This window comes from Wyeomyia smithii, chromosome 3, assembly GCF_029784165.1.
Source record: "Wyeomyia smithii strain HCP4-BCI-WySm-NY-G18 chromosome 3, ASM2978416v1, whole genome shotgun sequence".
Lineage (NCBI taxonomy): Eukaryota > Metazoa > Arthropoda > Insecta > Diptera > Culicidae > Wyeomyia > Wyeomyia smithii.
The window spans coordinates 229,079,529-229,098,699 of NC_073696.1; the positions used below are offsets into that span (position 1 = coordinate 229,079,529).

The 19,171-nt window shown below is 39.8% G+C and overlaps 1 protein-coding gene and 1 non-coding gene across 2 annotated transcripts in view; both read left to right on the top strand.

Annotated features, from left to right (window-relative positions):
* Positions 1-6,548: 6,548 nt before the first annotated feature.
* The window catches only part of LOC129731001 (N-glycosylase/DNA lyase), a 224,363-nt gene continuing 211,740 nt past the window's right edge, over positions 6,549-19,171 (top strand). Inside the window, exon 1 of the mRNA XM_055690699.1 lies at positions 6,549-6,567. The gene's annotated coding sequence lies outside the window, so the exon portion shown is untranslated. The remainder of the gene's footprint in view (positions 6,568-19,171) is intronic.
* On the top strand, positions 9,103-9,176 carry Trnat-agu (transfer RNA threonine (anticodon AGU)). Its single transcript has one exon. It is a non-coding gene; the product is annotated as a tRNA-Thr (tRNA).

Here is a 19,171-nt window from a genome sequence, read left to right on the forward strand (position 1 = left end):
GGTCGCCCTAGGACTTTGCATTTCCCCCCAAGAAAGAATGCCCTCTTTGATAAAGTTCATTACCTTTGTTAGTTCAGCATTCCATACCTCGTTAGGCGTAAGGACACCTTTTCCAAAAATACGCAGTCTTTGCTGAAATAATGCGCTGCATTGGCACAGTAGGTGTTCCGAAGTTTCAACTTCAAGATTACAGAAGCGACATATGTCTTCTGTCAGTTTACCTATTTTTTTAAGGTGATACCTACTCGGACAGTGTCCAGTCAGTAGGCCAGTCAACGTACTCAGATCAGCTTTATTTGTACTGAGGAGGTTGCGGGTGATTCTATTACAAGGTGTAATGAATAGTTTAGATTGTCTTGCATTGGAGGTAGCCCTCCAGTTGGCACCAATCATCATTGCTTCGCAGCCTCTGAGTTCTGATGGAGCGATACGATAGCAGGCCTGCGCAATGCATGCCTCCGTGCAAGACGGAGGATGCAACGCGCACGTTCCGACGAGCAAAGAGCGGAACGCGGTGTCGCATTCAGATCCGCTAAGGCAACGCTTAAGAGCGCAATCAGAGCCAGCAAACGAGCCTGTTTTGAACGACTCTGCGCCAGTGCCAATTCGAACCCGTGGGGTGACGCCTACAGGATCGTTATGACCAAGACTAGAGGTGCGCTAGCCCCGGCCGAACAATCACCAGCGATGCTAGAAACGATCATTCAGGGCCTCTTCCCAAGCCACGAACCAAGTCCCTGGCCTCCGGCTGACGAGTCACAACCTACCGTGAGTGACAGCAGCCGTGCAGAGGCTGACGGTACGGTAAGGGTGACGGAAGATGAATTGATCGAGATCGCAAACTCCCTGAAGGTAGGCAAGGCTCCGGGACCAGACGGAATCCCGAACTTGGCCATCAAGACGGCCATCAAAGAAGCCCCCGGGTTGTTCAGGGCGGTCTTGCAGAAATGCCTTGACGACTGCCTCTTCCCGGACGTGTGGAAGCGCCAGAGGCTGGTGCTGTTGCCGAAGGTTGGGAAACCTCCAGGTGACCCATCGGTATACAGACCAATGTGCCTGCTGGACACGGCGGGCAAGGTGCTTGAGAGGGTAATCCTCAATAGACTGGTGAAATATACAGAAAGTGAGAACGGTCTATCAAGCAACTAGTTCGGTTTTCGAAAAGGTAGGTCCACGGTGGATGCAATTCTCTCCGTCACCAGAACGGCTGAGGTTGCAATCCAACGCAAGAGGAGGGGCATTCGTTACTGCGCGATCGTCACGCTTGACGTGAAGAACGCGTTTAACAGTGCCAGCTGGGACTCCATAGCCATAGCGCTACAGAGTCTCAGAGTGCCGACGCCGCTGTCTGGGCAACTACTTTCAGAATCGAGTGCTAGTGTATAACACAAACGAGGGTCAGAAAAGCGTTCCGGTTACCGCAGGTGTACCGCAAGGTTCCATCCTGGGTCCGGTACTGTGGAACGCTATGTATGACGGCGTGTTAAAACTAACATCCCCTCCAGGGGTGGTGATCGTGGGCTTCGCCGATGACATAACTCTTGAGGTCTATGGCGAGTTTATTAGAGAGGTAGAGTTAAAGGCCTCGCTATCAATACGCGTAGTGGAAGACTGGAAACTGGAGCTAGCGCACCATAAGACTGAAGTTATTGTTGTAAATAACAGAAAGTCTGAGCAGGAGGCATCGATTAGTGCCGGTACATGCACTATCGCCTCAAAACGCTCGTTGAAGCTTCTGGGGGCTATGATCGACGACAAGCTCACGTTCGGGAGCCACGTCGATTATACCTGCAAGAAAGCTTCCATGGCTGTGGCAGCGCTGTCTCGCATGATGGCAAACATGAGTTCTGATTTCAGGCAGGATATAGACACCCCACAGAATGGCTCCGGTCCGACGAATGCAGTTGAAGAACCAATTCTTGCTAAGAGATCGGCTTTTTCATTTCCTTCTATACCACAGTGACCAGGCACCCAGTATAGATTTACATCGTTTGTTACAGTCAGTTGTCGTAGGGATGAAATACAATCCCAAACTAACTTCGACTGGCATGTGTAGGCTTTAAGCGCATTAAGAGCTGCTTGACTATCAGAGAAAATACATGCATTTTTCTAGTATTAGTAAATGCTTCAAATGTAAACAGCTGAGCGAACTCAATGGTAAACCCAAATAGCTGCGTCACTATTTGCCATCAACTCTGGGCAAAGAGGGGGCGAGCAGAGGGGCGCGTACACGTGTTAGTGAGTTTCCTCCTCACCTTTCTTTTATAATCATTGATCAATAACCATAAAACCTGATATGGACCGAGCGATCTGCGCCAAACAGCGAGGAAAGAAAAAAGGCATAAAACAAGCCCAAAGGCTACACATATTACACTTTTTGACCAAGCGTCAAATATTTGTCTCTTTTTGACAGATAAAAATTTGGTCAAAAATAATTGTTTTTCACTCTCCAATTTTTTAAATGTGGCAAACACGGGCAAACAGTTGGGGCAAGACACTATTGATATATTGCGAAATATTTTCAATATTCAATGTTACGAAGTATTTATCGTTGCATTTTAAGGCACCACCTAGGGGCTAGACAACTTTATTTTTAAGAGAAATATTTCGCTAATATTATACGATACTAATGGATATATTTTGATATTTATCGTTTATCTGTCACATTCATATCACTCTGACAGATTCCGAGAATAATCATAAATCCGTGAGTAGCTAAACTACCCAATTGAATCGCTAGCTCTTGTGAGAAAATAAGTGTTTTAGGATCATGTTGGGATCAGGACAAAAATATCTCAGTTAATGAGGACCCAACAACAAGGATGGAAAAACTCGTATCGCATAACAATCGTTCGGGTATCATTTCTGAACGTGCTATTTATAAGCTTTCAATCCTAGCAAACCATCGCTATTGAAAGTTACATTCTCAAGCTGGCAAGAGACAACTTAGAGCAAAGAAATATATGGTAGCTTTCTTTGATGATTTAGTTTCAGTATTGCCTGCTTTAGGCGGAGCGAGCAACATATAGCGAGTGTTTCGCGAAAGAATCGTAAACGTTTGCACTCAAGCGATCGCAATGTTTCTTTCAAATGTTGGTTGCTTGTAGGCGTAATTCGGCTACTCCACGTCGTGCTTTCACCGTGATATACCACGATGATTCTTGGTGATTTCAAGTATCAGATGCTAATGCACCATGCTACAATTTCCGTAAGCATTGATGATACCTATTTGCTCCGGCAAGCAAACAATTGAACGCAATTTAACGTTCATTTGGATTCATGATTTTGTATCACTGGCGATAATATCTCAAAGCTTCTCGCGATAATGTTGAGTGCAAGTGAACTTGGATACAATAAATACTATCGTGTTTGAATCATCCAGTCTCCTTCTATGGTATTCGGAACTGTTAGAAGCGAGAAACAATCAGCAGCGTATCTATGGAAAACTTGTACGCGAGTGGAAATAGTTTAACGATAACTGATAAATCAAAGAACACATTCGCATGAAATATTGCTAGTGAGTGAACCATGCTTGCCCAACAATAAAGCGACCGATTATTGTATCCAGTTTTTTACGCACAATAATGGCGGTCGTTATAATGCGTATTCGTAATATGTGAACCTCTCTGCTTACGTCAGTTTTAGCACTTCTGCTGAATTGGCAACACAAATGTTGGCAGATATATTTTTCTGTTAACAAACTGCATGAAGATTCGAAACTGATGTGAGCAGAGTTGTCTAAGAATGGGTAATATATTACGAACTTTGCATTATAGCGTACGCCATTATGGCGCGGGAGCCAAGAACCTTTTCAGTTGTCGAAATTTCAAAAAAGAAATACGTCATTTAAAAGTATGAGTTATAAAATAAGTTTATATAAGGGGTTGTGTGAGTTTTATTAAAATTTCAGTTATTTTGGTTCTACCTTTTTTAATTTTTTATTAGTCAAGAGTCATGACAAGTGATCTTTTGTGGACATCAAAGTGTGGGGACCCGGAAGCCCTGAAATTTCATGATAATTTCATTCTAAACCTTGGTATTTCTCATGAATATTTGTTACTTTTCATCGATTTTTATTACGTCTCATGAATTGTAAATGAACATTCCTATTAACTCAATTAAATAAATATTTTCGGTAATCTGTTGAATTGAACAGTATTTATTGTTTAATTTTTTTTTTGCAACAATATAATCATAAATAAGTGTAAACAATGATGCTAAATATCAAGGTTTATAACCTAAATTAAGATATTCAGCATCATAAATAAGGCCGTTACAAATTTTATTTTCATTTTATGTCACCCCCCCCCCCCTTCAAAAATCTCGCATATTGGAAGGGGAAGAAAAAAAGAGCACAAACCGTTTTGTTCATTGCATTGGTTTTCCGACAGCATAAATGCTTAATTTAGCAAAAAACAAGTCAGGTGAAAGCGAGAGTGTCGTCGAAAGGCAAGCGAAATAAATACTAATAATAATAAAGTGTTATTATTCAACATTTATTTGAGTGCAAGTTACAAACGTCATAACTTGCACACAAACTTTTATCAAAGATATTTCTTTTTTTTCGTCTCGGTGTTATTTATTTCGTGCCACCCCCTTTGCTAACTTTGATAACCTTGGACATAAAAAGAATTCTAAATTTGTATCAGCCTAAGCTGTAAATCCATAAAATATATCAGTTTATCAGCTATATCAGTTTTCTATATCATCTGAAAGAGCTGCATTTTCTAAACAAAACGTGATTTTCATGAATTTTGTATCGCTGTCCTTCAAATTTTAAATCACGAATTAAAACTGCTCGAAATCACTACAATGACAGTTCGCCCACATACATAAGACATACGTAACACTCAGGAAGAAATCTTCCAAAAACAGTTGGTACAAAATGAACTACTCGAAAGTACCAACCTCTGTAAAAAAAACTCTTTTTGAGTAGTTTATGGAGGTTGTGTACTTGCGCAGCCCTGCATTTGTCTCGTTCCCACTCGAAAAATACAGCATTGATTTTGTAAACAACTTTCTTAAGGGATTTCGTTATGGGCTGGAGTAGAGCCGCGATGAAGAAAATTCATTCCGTTCATTTTCGTCGAGCAGTTCGGACTGGTGTTGGTACCGGGTGATGTGGGGCAAAGAGTACCAAAAAAAATCGCCAGTGTTACGTATGTCTAAGTATGTGGTTCGCCCATGTATCAACTGTCATTGTAGCGATTTAGAGCGATTTTTATTCTTCATTTAAAACTCGAAGGACAATGGTATAACATTTTTAAAAAATCACGTTTTCTCAGAAAATTAAACTCTTAGCTTATATATAAAAATCAGAAATCCGTGAATAGCTAAACATCCCATTTGTTAGAGAATTGTTTAGTGAATGAAAAATAAGTTATATCTTCATAATTAACTTTACACTTTCAAACTACTCCCCATCTAATGCAAACATAAACTAACGTTTTCATCAGTCTTCGAAACATACCAAAAAGTCACCTTTATTTGCATGAAAAATGTTTCGATAATATAAGCTGATATCGGTAAATGTAGTTTGATATTTGTCGTTTATCTTTCAATTGACAAACCTCCAACGATAATAGAACGTCATGAGCTTTGATATGAATTGAGGGGTGGCCAAAAATGCAACGATAAGTACTTCGTAATATTATTGAATATTGGATCTTCTAAATCGAATCGAAACGGTGTCAGCGGGGCGTTTTTTTGCATTGTGAAAACCCCAAATATCATACCGCAGACAGACGTCCAGGTTGAGTTCCAAACATGTGTTAAGTTTTTTGTAGTAGCAATCCGTAACCAGATAGCACTACCAATGACACCAGCCTCTTACAGCAGGGAAAAAATGTATTGTAGTGATAAAGTCACCAGGCGGCGCTAGTTTACAAGTGATTTATAACGCAATTCTCTTGTAAAATTTACACGGAATTTTTGATCAATGTTGTTCTTGCTTGAACGTCTGTCTGTGACCATACGGAGCAAAATCGGGCGAAATTTTTTTCGAGTCACGGATAAATTTTTTTAGATTACAAGCAGATTTTTTCCGGTTTTTCGAGCAGTTGCAGACATTTTTCAAAAACATCTGGCAACTCTGCCGTCGTAGAACGTTAAAAAATGCAAAAAAATTTAAAAAATGCAAAAAGTTTTACTTGTAATCTCTTCATGTTTTATAAATAAGTATTATTGTAGTTAAACAGTTCGCAATGCAGTGCATAATGAAACATTACTTTCATGATTAGCTGTTAATATTTGAGTGAAGTTTTGCCCAATTCGGTACTATGATTACAATTTAATACTGATTATTAAAGCATTGTGGCGTAAGTATTGTATAGAGATTTTGATAAGATTTCGTAGATGAATCAAATTCCACTAGAAATGTGGTGAGCTATGTAAACTGAATCTTGATTCGTTTTGCACCAATTGAATGAGTATTCGGGGTTTTGGAAATTTGGAAACAACTAGTATCAATGTTACTAGTATCAACTAGTATCAATGTTGAATCTCCGGTGTTTTACTAACGGTTTTTTTCCTTTTTTAACAGGTTATCAACGAAAACGCTAGAATAAGGTTAGTCCGTTTTATCCGATATATTTTGCAAATTTAAACTATTCTGTTATGTGCCATTGCATTTGGAACTAATCGTACCACTTGAAATATCTTGTATCCTAGAGAAGAAAATCAGAATTGAGTCTTGAATAAGATTATTTTCTGCTCACTAAATCAATCAACAAGTCAAGATTTGCCTGGCAGAAAGAATATCTGCGATGAGTGTTTGTTTGAGTTAGAGGCATGACTAATAGCCAACTGTTGAATTGATAATTGGCCTGAAATCAGCATTTTACTCGTACAGTGCTACTGTGCTTTCACTCTCAATCGGCGATTGTCCGCCTTATCTGTAGATATACGAAAGGCGTTTCGTTTTTTTTTTTTTTGCGGACGAGATTAGCGTTGGACAACACATGACTCATGGGACTATCATCAACATTTCAATCGTGTTAGCTCAAACGAAAGAAAAGTTGCTATCAGCGTTCGGGGAAGCATAAAATGTTTAAACTGAATCCATCAGATACGGAATTCGGTCCACCGCAGAACAATACAGCGTTCAACCCAATGCGGAGCATGTTAAATCTCGGCTGGATTCTGAACAAATAGAAACGCGACCACCAACCGAGAGGGCTGTACTCCTCTTCTTTCATCATATTCCGAAACAGGGAGCCGGGGGAAAATCCCGAGTAATCGAGAGGACGATTCGGCGGCAGCGTGCAACATAAATGCAGCATATTATTTGTTGTTCACAACGCATCGCATATCGACTGCATTCGTTCGTGCGGAGAGCTGCATGATAAAATGAGTGCCTCCCAGACCAGCCAAACCGGCAGTTCGAAGGGGAAAATAAGGAAACCTGGTGAGTCCGGGCAGACTGAATGCACCGGTGTACGAAGGCAGAAGAGGTCTTTGGATTTAGTTCGTCTGCCTTGTATGCCTGCCTGTCTGCCTGCCTACCCGCCTGTCGCTACCATGCCGGGCTGGTTCTGATGTGAATGAACTTTTCGTTTAGGGTCCTTTCTTTGGCTTTGGCGCGCAGGTCGTTCCGCCGTAAGCAAACGATCTCGTCCACATGTTGGCTCTCGTATAATATGCTTTGCTCGGCTCGCTGACAGATGGTGTCTGAGAGACCAGAACGAGAAGCCGAATGCCGGGTGCTTGTGATTTTGGTTAAAAAGGAACATAATTTCACCGTTTGAAGGACAAGTACCCGGAGGGACAGTTTGGTTTCTGGAATTTTCCAACTACTAGAGATCCGTTTGTGTTTTCTGTTTTGCCCTTTTTTTTTTTTGATGACCGCAAAAGCAACATTTATTAATGAATAACGTCATAACTACTCAGAGTTTGGTTGAAAACTGTGCTTCGCTTACAGTTGACGTTATTGAAAAATAACTGCTATCAAAAACAGCATGTTTACCTGTATAAAAAACGGAAATAAATCCCCAAAAGCAATCAACGTCATTGAGGCTACCGAATCCGTTTTAAAATGACTAATTGCAACGTCGCAAAGCAGGAAAGCTACCACAGAAAAAAAAATATAAAAATAAAAAAAAACCTGTTTGCATCTTTTGGTTTTCTTTGATGCAGGCAACACACAAAAGGCTGGAAATGAATCCTCATCAACGGGCGTAGAAGCTCTTGGTTGGCTTTCGCTTTGCCAACATATTTAGAACCACCTATCAGCTTGCCACTTGTCATTGATCTAATTTTACCCTGCCCTATACCTCGTAACCAGGAATCACAAAGCTAGAGCGAAACCCGAGTTGAAACAAAGACGGAAAGTTTTTGCCCCACGCCTGCCTGCCTGCCAGTAAGCGAAGGCTAACACTGTGCGATTGGGATGATGAGAGATGGTGGTGGACAGGTGGAGTGGGAAAAGGGCGTTCTAGATCAGACTATCCTTTCCGAAGCTAGGCGGCGACAGCAACGGAGGAAAATCCAACCAAAATCGGGTGAACGGGCGACGAAAAGTTCACTCAAAGTGGGTGGCTTCAGAGGTTACCGTGCTTCATAAAATCAATACCGATACCGGGAGAAAAATCGTGCGCCGTTTCCTAGTGCGAAAAGTGCGAGAAGTTTTCAGCCGATAATAAACCGAGGGGAAATGAAATTACCAGGAAGAAGACGTAAAGAAGAACAGGAGAAGGCGGGCCGTGGTGGTGGTGCTGTGCTAGCGAAGCGAGGACAATGAAATAATTTAACGCAATAAACCTCTATAGCCTGTTGATCTGTTAGGTATACTTTTGCTGCTCGTACTCGACACGGTAGCCTACAGATGGGAAAGGCATTTTGGGGTCTCTTTTTGCATATATTGTTATGGTAACAACACCCAGCGAACAGTTGGCCAATTTAACACAATGATAAGCGGAGTGTGGACGTTAATTTTGACAGTATTTATTCAAAGAAGAGTATCATACAAAGCATTTTGAAAGCAGGCACGATTATCAAACAATTATGTTTTTATATCACAATTGTAATAATTTTTATTGGAAACTATTAATGGTAGAAGTTCATCCTGGGAGGAGGAAATTCCTCCTCTCACTCCTCGCTTTCAACGGCGCCGTGGCTTAGTTGGTTAAAGCGCCTGTCTAGTAAACAGGAGATCGTGAGTTCGAATCTCGCCGGAGCCTTTGTGAGAGATTTTCCACTTTCTAGGATTATTTTGTTTGATCTATCGGATCTTTTTTTTTTTTTTTAAACTAATATTTATTTAGGCCCAACCGCAAAGCATAACGGGGCCGAATATCTTTTGGAGTAGGGAAAAGCCAGCTTGAGTAGAGCCTGTATCCCGACTGCTCCTCCTCGAACAGGCATAAAAACCCTCTCATCTTTTCTTTTTTATAAATACAATTTAAAAATACATATCATTTAAACCTCCGGCTAACAATAACAATAATAAATAAAGTTCTTCTCTGTATGAGTAAATATCAATTCTTAATACTATTCGTTAAGGTGTGATGGTTCCTTATATCTTTAGAAATCAAAACTTATATCTATGTTTGGTGGATCATGTCGTTCAGAAAGAAGCGATGATTCATGTGTCTCTAAAAAGATCAATAAAAGAAAAAAAGAGGAACAGAATTAGTGTGAAACTTTTTGATGGAGGTAGTGTTGGAAAAATAAGAAGAAGAAGCAAGGAGATAATCAAATTCGATGCTTGATATCTCTTAAAAAGTCATAAATAGGTATTACAAGCGCTGGGTTGCGGCTAGCAAGCGCATCCCGTACTTGCATTGTAAATGTCACTTTCTGTTTTCGGAGAGAATCAATAAGCTTGGTCCTTGCTCTGTGGTACTTAGGGCATACGAAGACTATATGATCTATATCTTCGTACCCTCCACATTCGCACAGATTACTATCGACTAAGTTTATTCGATAAAGGTGTGCGTTTGCAACATAGTGATTGGACATTAGGCGCGAAATAACTCGAATGAAATCTCGAGTTAAATCTAACCCTTTGAACCAAGCTTTTGTAGACACTTTGGGCGAAATCGAGTGCATCCATCGCCCAAGATCGTCTTTATCCCATTTTTCCTGCCAGTTTGCCAGGGCCAGTTGTCGAGGCAGGTGAAAATACTCGGTATAGATGATCGGTCTATCAAATATATCTCCTTCTATGGCACCCCTTTTCGCTAATAAATCAGCTTCTTCATTGCCTGGGATTGAGCAATGAGAGGGGACATCTATCGGATCTTATCATTGATAAAAGAAACACCGTTAAACAAAATTCTTTTATTATTGATAGGATATACATCACGTTTTCCAGGCTATCTGGAAGAAGCGAACCTTATTTGTGATGAAATAAAAATCCATTGAGTAAAACCCGCGCGAGCTCGAAACCTGTCCTCAAGTGAGCAAGTGTTTTTTGACCAGTTCGAATTGTGACATTTTGTAGGATATTTGTTCTTATTTTTATTGTAGCCAATGTTCAGTTTATGAATTATGAACACTCAAGAAAAAACTTATACATACTAACTAAATTATCAGAGGAATAAATTCCTCTTAGTCTATTTTTGCTTGCACTGTAAGTAAGAACCATAAAAACTTGCTCTGAAATCTCTAAACTTGGAAAAATATTCGGGTATTCAACAATCGCAGTCTCAATTTTCCTACCTCAGGAAACAGTATCGTTTCACTGCTACTACAAGGTTCTGCATAAAGCTCAGATTTCTAAAAAGATACTGTTTTGATTCTTGAAAGATTCAGTAGCATAATAGAATAAACGTTTTTTGGATTATTGCTCGGATCTTTACGAACCGCAACTCGTCTTATTTGAAATTAATGGTCGCGTCGAGTCTAGTCGAATTCTGTCATAGGGCCTATAACCTTTTATAAAAACGTAAGTCTTTGTTTTCTCTAATATATTTTACTGCAGTAGTTATTAGCCATAAATTTTAAATCTGTTTAAACCAGTTTTGATAATATGAAACGATTCAAATGCTGACAAAGCTCAAGGGTAGATGAAATGATCTAAAAATAATACAGTCGAAATAGTCAAAGTAGAGCTGTCACAATTTGAATTTCTGGTAACCTTTGGGGTCTGAGATCTATTTGACATACGGAGGAAATTATTCATGTGTTTGACGCAGACAACTCAGTGCTTGAATCGGCTAGGGGGATGCAATACACATTGACAGCGCGCTCCAGAAGTTCATCTTAATGGATGAAACCAAAAAATAAAACACCGAGAAAGTGAAGCAAACTTGACACGTCACTGTCAGCGGCGCTCAACGGTGACACCGCTGCTGGAGACGGATTCGTTCGATATCGTTTTCACTGTCGTGCTTTCCTAATTCTTTTACTTCTACTACACATCTCTACCATGCCTACAGAGACTAATGGAAGATGCACTGCCACGTATATTTGGCCGGAAAAACATTGTCAATTCCGTTTCCGTCATTACGAATCCATCTGTTGCCAGGGTCGACCGGAGGTCGATGACACGCACTTGAACTTCCGCTTGACATTACACGTTCAATAGTGTCAGCTTTGGAATGGGGCAACTTTGGTTTAGGTGCGATGTGGGTTTCGAACTGCATATTTATGTATCAACGAAACGAAAAAGAAAAAAAAGGTTGATGATATACGTTGCATTTCGCTACTTAAGATTCGTTAAAATTCAACAATCTATTTTGACCCGATTTGAAGGATTGATTAGATAAAACTAAGCGGTAGGTACAACAAAATATAATTGAAAGAAAATAATAATAGGGTAAGCGGTCCTATAATGGAGGTAGTAACAATAGCAATCATACTGTAATTAAATTCACTTTATATGATATTTAACAACCAATACGGGCAAATAAACCGATTACAGTATATTCACTTGGTATTTACGATTGATCGAAGGTTAAAATGACATTTTTATATGGTATAATTACTCAGAAAAACTCTTTTTAAATAGTTACGAAAGTTTGTCGAACTTCTTATGATTGTTTAAGCAAATACCAATTTCCCGAAATGATTCTACAAGTAGTAAAAAATGTTGTCCTTACTGTTTTTAATGAAGAAAATAACTTTTTCAGCTGATGTAAATATTTGATAGCCTTTAAATTGTTTCAGTATGGGCGCAATGTATGTAATATTAAAAGGAATCGAAAAATGAACAAGGACAGAAGGTGCGACTTAGACTTAGAAATACTTTTTTCTCATTCAAACATCTAGGGATACTTCTGTGCCATTATACATCACTGCCTTCAATAGCAGACAGACTAACAGAGCAGCACCTTCCTCAGCGCTCGAGTTCGGATCTTCCTTCTGTGTGGGAAGCAACGTCGACGTACAAACAAGTCCCCAGTTTTGTGCAAAATTAGAACCAACCGTCCATTCCAGGACGTCCACATATTTTCGATTGAAGTAGTAAAATACAGCATACAGATTGGCAACAAAATGAATCACGAACAAACTAGCACAAAATCGGCAGTTCGAAACTTGCACAACTCATATTTCATAGCTTCGAGAAAAACGGATTTGAAAATTTAAAACTTAAAACCTAAATTATTAAAAACTTTCAATTTTCATTGAATCTTTTGGGGTCTAATTAAGACTTTTGAAGATACGTAAAAGTGGCGAGTGACGAAAAAATTTTGGGTGCTAAAAACTAATTTTTCTTCATTGTCATTTGAACTACGCATGGGATGGCTCTCGTTCTGTTGTTACCTCGGTACGTTTTTACCTTTTGTAGACCTTTATTAGCTACTAAGTTGTCCACACTAGCTAGCAGATAGACAACAGAATATAGTAATACGTGAGTGGCAGAAAAAGTTTAACTGCTGCACAATGTAATGACACAATGTGTAACACAATTTCTTTTAATGTTTCAACAGGGTCAACATAAGAATACATCAATTATATTCATAAGAATATTATCAATTATACATTGACATGAGACAGACTGTCGTAATTAAACGTTAACCTTACGGTTGTGTCTTAAAAACAACCTTTTCAATTTTAATGGACAGTTCTTGAAAGCAGTGCATAATATGCGAAAGAAATCTGTTTATTGTATGCACGCCGTAGACTGATAATAAGTTTGCCATTTTGTTTTTGTTTAATATTACCTTAAAATAAATATAAAACATTTTTTGTGTCTATTTTCTCCTCAGAAAAAAAACTGTAAAATGGCTTTTTGAATGCAACTAAATCTATGTGGTTTTGATACCGAGGGCATGAGTCGCATGGAGCCGATGTGTCTTCTAAATAGGAACCATGCCATCACCCATGTTTTTACAAAATTCTCACAAGTTTATTGTTCGAGATTGCAACAATAAAGTAACCGGGTACCGCGTAATTGCTAGTTTAGAATAATGATATTGCACGCTATAATTATTGTATACTGGGAACAAACAAACACTCTATCTTTACAATTTGTCTGAACATTGTAATGTTGAAATTGCTATAGTTCCAAAGCCACGAGTTGTTTTATTTTCGTAGGTACCAAAAGAGCAGCTCTTCCGGTTTTACAAGCTTGGCCTGACTTTTACGCTATACCTATGGCAATTTCAACAAAATCATGCTTGGACAAATTGTAGAGTATCTCTACAAGTGCTTCATATATGACTTGTTCTAATTCTGCATCCTGAACAAAATCCAGCTTAATGAGCATTCCAAGAGCAAAAGAGCGAAACCAAGCATGGTATAAAGTAAAAATATGAATTCTCCATAATAGGCTTTAAAAGGCCTTTCCAATGATCAGACTGTAGATGAAATTAAAGATTGTTTGACAGAATTACTTGGATTACTTTGGTTGGGGAACCAAGTAATTTTGATGACACGAAAGTCAAATGCGAAAATTAATAATACTGGAATGCACCAGGAAAATTACTTCCATAATCCATAATCTCACGCAATGCCGGAATTGTCAAGCCTATGGTCATGAAACTCATAACTGCCATATGACAACAAAATGCATGATTTGTGGTGACTCTTCTCGCACAAAGGACCTCTGTCCTGTGAAAGAGATCACTGGTAGTTTCGAATGTGTGAATTGTGGGGGTAAGCACAAGTCAAATTTCTTTGAGTGTCCTGTTAGGTCAAAAATTATTTCCTCTAGACAACGTAAATATTCAAAACAACCTTTTGTCAAGAATATTAATGTGGGTACTAGAAAAACTTTCAATACTGTTTAGGTATCACCAGCATTTCCTGTAGCTAGTGTGTCTGTAGGTAATATTTCAAATTTAGAAAACGAATTGTGATATTGTTTCACAAAATAGTGCTGATGACATTGACGGAGCATTAAATGATTTTTGCAGTGCCCGAAACTTATCAGTTCCTAAGGCTAGAGTGAAATTTATTACACCAATTATTGGCAATGAGCTTTAACTTCTTATACGTTTGATCTCGTGATCCTGCTTTGAAAATTATTTTTCAAGAATTACAAAAGGAAATTAAACATAGATTCACTCTCTTGGGGAATGAGAATTTCATGAGAGAAGTTGAACAACTAAAACCATATTCCAAACCTTTCTGAAGGTTTCGAAGGTTCTTAAGAAACCTTCAAAGCTCATTCCAGTCCTCAAAGATGGTGACCACATATTTCTTTCGAATGAACAAAAAGCTCAAAAACTTGCTCAGCAGTTCGAGAGTGCCCATAATTTCAATTTGAACGTAATGGGTTCTATTGAAAATGAAGTACACGAAAGTCGTTTTTCACACGGTTTTTTTACGCGGGTTTTTTGTTACGCGGATTTCTGTTTCTCTTCACTCGGATTGCAGAATTTACGCGGTTTTTAGGCGGCTTTTTTCACGCGGATTCTGGGATTTACGCGGTTTTTTTACGCGGATTCCGGAATTTACGCGGATTTCGGTTTCTCTTCACTCGGATTGCAGAATTTACGCGGATTCCGAAATTTACGCGGTTTTTTTACGCGAATTCCGGAATTTCCACGTTTTTTACGCGAATTCCGGAATTTCCACGTTTTTTACGCGGATTGCGGAATTCACGCGACTTTCCGAAAGCTTTTTAAATTTCATGGTGAGAATTTTTGATAGATGGTTTGAATTAGTATATTTTCCCTCAAAATGTAAAAATGTCAAAGTCACTCCAAATTTAAAACCTAAAAAATCCAGCTGAAGCATAAGGCTATCGTCCAATTAGTTTACTCTCTTCTATAAGCAAACTTTTTGAAAAAATTATTCCTAATAGAATGATGACTCATATTAATGAAAATTCAATTTTCGCATATTACCTGTTAGAGCAGGTGTACCTCAAGGAAGTATCTTGGGCCCAATCTTATATAACATTTTTACTTCTGATCTTCCTGATTTACCACCAGGATGTGAGAAATCTCCGTTTTGTGACGATAAAAGCATTACAGTAAAAGGAAAAATCCTTCGTGCAGTAGACTGCAAAAAAGTCTAGATATATTTTCTTCATATTTGCAGAAATGATAGATTTCTCCTAATGCATCAAAAACACAGTTAAAAATTTTACCTTGGAAACAAAGAGTTTCTTTTCTCAAACCCACTAATAATCATATTGTTAAGATGAACGGTGCAATCTTAAATTGGTCTGATCAAGTTAAATACTTAGGGCTAATTTATGATGAAAATCTTACTTTCAAGGAGCACATTGAGAATATCCAAACAAAGTGCAATAAATATATAAAATGTTAATATCCTCTCAATAACAGAAATTCTAGACTTTGTCTCAAAAATAGACTGTAGATATACAAACAAATATTTAGACCAGCAATGTTACATGCAGTCCCCATCTGGACAAGTTGTTGTACAACCAGAAAGAAGATGCTTCAAAGGATTCAGAATAAACTTCTGCGAATGATATTGAAGCGTCCTTGCTGGTTTAGCACGAATGAACTAAACAGGCTAATGTGGAAACATTAGAATATGTGTCAAACCAAATTATCAAAAAGTTCCAACAAAAATCGTTGCAATCCTCAATTACAACGATTAGCTTACTTTATCGTCAGTAAGATAGAAGTAAGGTTAGGTAAAGGTCTAATTTTAAATTCTTTTTTTTTCCTTGACAAGTAGGTTTACAATTTTCCTACAATTATATTCACTTAACTGCTGAAGCATTGCTTTTGGCAGAGCACTCAATATGAATTCTGAATAAATTTTAGTAAATAATTATTTCATCCCAAAAAATCACCCCCTCCCCTATTAAAAAAAAGAATTCTTCATAATAGATATAATTTTTTTTTTGTACAATGTCCAATTCTTCTAATTCGGCTTACAGTTTATCTAGAGATTTAAATCGCGTGGAGTCACCTACCCGCGTGTATAGTATTATTTCTCTTAACGAATGAGATGCCATAAATCACCAACCATGCTAGCTTTCACAAGACGGATAATTACTGCAAAAAATTAGCTGAAATCTGTTGGTTGATCGTTTCGCTTATCTTTTATATCAATAATATTTGTGCGAGAGACTAAGACATATTCGTCCGCATTGCTAATCAAGGTTAATTCTGATAGGATTTTTATGCTTTGCCAGTTTATTTTCGGTATCTCCAAATTTGGCTAAATGTCTCGAAATATAGATGAAAACCTAAATAGTTCGCGCATGGCATATTGCTTGCAAGTTAGTTTAGCCCAATAGGTATTTCCCCGATTGGATACCCGACTAATTTATGACGTACTTGATCGGTAGAAGCACATTTGTCCAGCTGAGGTCTGAACGCTCTAGAAAGTTCGACTGCCCGTTTGGAGTTCCACAAGCAAGTGTATTGGTACCGCTGATTTTCGCCCTTTTCACCGACGACTTGCGCCAAGAAATTTCCTCTGGAAAGCTGCTTTTTGCCAATGACCTGAAAAATTTCCGAATAATTGAGTCCATGTTGGATTGTATTTGTTAACAAAATGACATCGATATACTTTCACGTTGGTGCAAAGAAAACGGCATACCTGTGAACATTAACAAATGCAAAGTTATCACTATCAGTCGCTGTTATAATTCGATAAATTCAAGCTCCGCTTCAACCAACACATCTCTGTCATCAGCGCCATAGCTGTCTCAATCCTTGGATTCATTTACCGCAATGCCTTACAATTCACTGACGTGTACGCGCTTAAGGCACTGTACTGTGCTTTAGTACGCAGTGTTCTAAAATACGTTGCTCCAACAACCCGTACCATATCTCTCAAGGTATTCGCGTTAAGCGAGTTCAAAAATGTTTTTTTACATTTTGCTCTTTGCATCTACGTTGTCTGTATTCGACGTCCTAACGAATAATATAGACTGCTCAGACCTTCGCAGCGGTGAATGAGAAGAACCGGACCTGGACAGGTCAATGAGAGAGAACAAGGCCAATTATAAACGGGCAGAGAACGACATGACCACGATTCTCAGACGAAAGAAGTGCCAGCAAGACGATCGTGAACATGAGGAGCTAGAGCAGCTGTACCGTGCCAGTGATACGCGGAAGTTCTATGAGAAGGTAAACCAGTCTTGCAGAGTCTATGTGCCGCAAACCGACATGTTCAACGACACGGACGGGAACCTTCCCACGGATGCCAGCGATGTGGCCGACAGGTAAAAGGAGTACTTCGATGAACACCTGAATGGCGATACAGTAAACAGAAGCAGAACAGGAACTGACCTAGGAGCACCAGCAGCAGATGATCGTGTATAAGCCCCCGATGTTCATGAATTTCTTTGTGAGATCGGGAAGCTAAAAAAAAAGGCAAAGACGGACTACCGAGCGAGCTCTTTAAACATGGAAGAGCGTTGCAATGGGTCATTTCCAGGATTTGGGAGGAAGAAAAACTGCCAGACGAGTGGATGGAGAGAGTTGTCTGTTCCATCTACAAGAAGGCCGACAAGCAGGAGTGCCGCAACTACCGCGGTATCTCGCTTATCAATGCCGCCTACAAAATACGCTCACAGATCCTGTTCCGTCGTCTATCACCTTTAACTAGGAGGTTCGTGGGCCAGTGCCACCACGGACTTCTCGATCCGACAAATCTTACAGAAATGTCGTGAGTACAACGTGGCCACACATCACATCTCCATCGATTTTACGGCAGACTATTGTACAGTCGATCGAGAACAGCTATCAAGGTCACCATGGCGCAAGTGATGTGTTACGTGCGTGTTTCGAGGATACTCTCGAACCTATTTGAATCGCGCAGAGGGTTAGGACAGAGGCATTGACACGATTTTCATAAGGTCTATTCAGGTTTTGGGCTTCGCGGGTGACTTTGTTATCATAGCACGTAACTTTGCGACGGCGGAGGAAACTTACGCCCGACTGAAAGCTGAAGCCGGAGAAATTAGATTGCGAATGAATGTGTCAAAAACGAAAAACATGCGAGCGAGAGGCTCCTAGGAGACCAACATCAGTCTCCCAACTCAAGTCTCTGTAGACGGCGATGGGCTTGAGGTGGTTGACGAGTTCGTGTATTTGGGGTCACTGGTGACCGCTGACAATAACACCAGCAAAGAGATCCAGAGACGCATCCAGGCTAGAAATCGTGCCTACTTTTCACTTCAGGAGACACTTCGATCGAATCGAGTGCGACGATGCATGAAGTTGACGTTGTGCAAAACCCTGATAAGACCGGTAGTCCTCTACGGAATCGAGACAACAACGCTTACCTTACTAACACGCAGAGCATCCTGAGTAAGAATCCCCAGGATACCTTCAAACACGATCCGGAGGATTCCTACTCAGGATTCTTATTCATGAATCCTAGAGCCATAAACAGGGCATTCCTGAGGATTCTTTTTTCAGGAATCCTTTTCTAGGACGCTCACGAATCCAATGTGAGGAATCCTAGAGAATCTATGCGAATCGTATGTGTTCATCCGGGCTCTCGCGGAAGATCTTAACGCCCTTGGAGTTTTCGAACGAAAAGTGCTGCGGACTATCTACGGTGGAGTACAGGCGGACGACGGCGCATGAACCACGAGCTGCACGCGTTAGTTGGAGAGAACCCCGTTGCACATCTGGCGAGAGTCAATAGGTTGCGGTGGGTCGGACACGTCGTAAGGATGCCGGATGACAACCCTGCGAAATCACTTCTCTTCGGCAACCCTGCCGGCACAGAAATAAAGGAGCACAGTGTGCACGATGGCTCGACCAGATCGAGGGAGACTTGCGGGTGATAAGACGCCTGGGGAACTGGCGAAACACAGCCCGAAACCGAGCAACATGGCGAC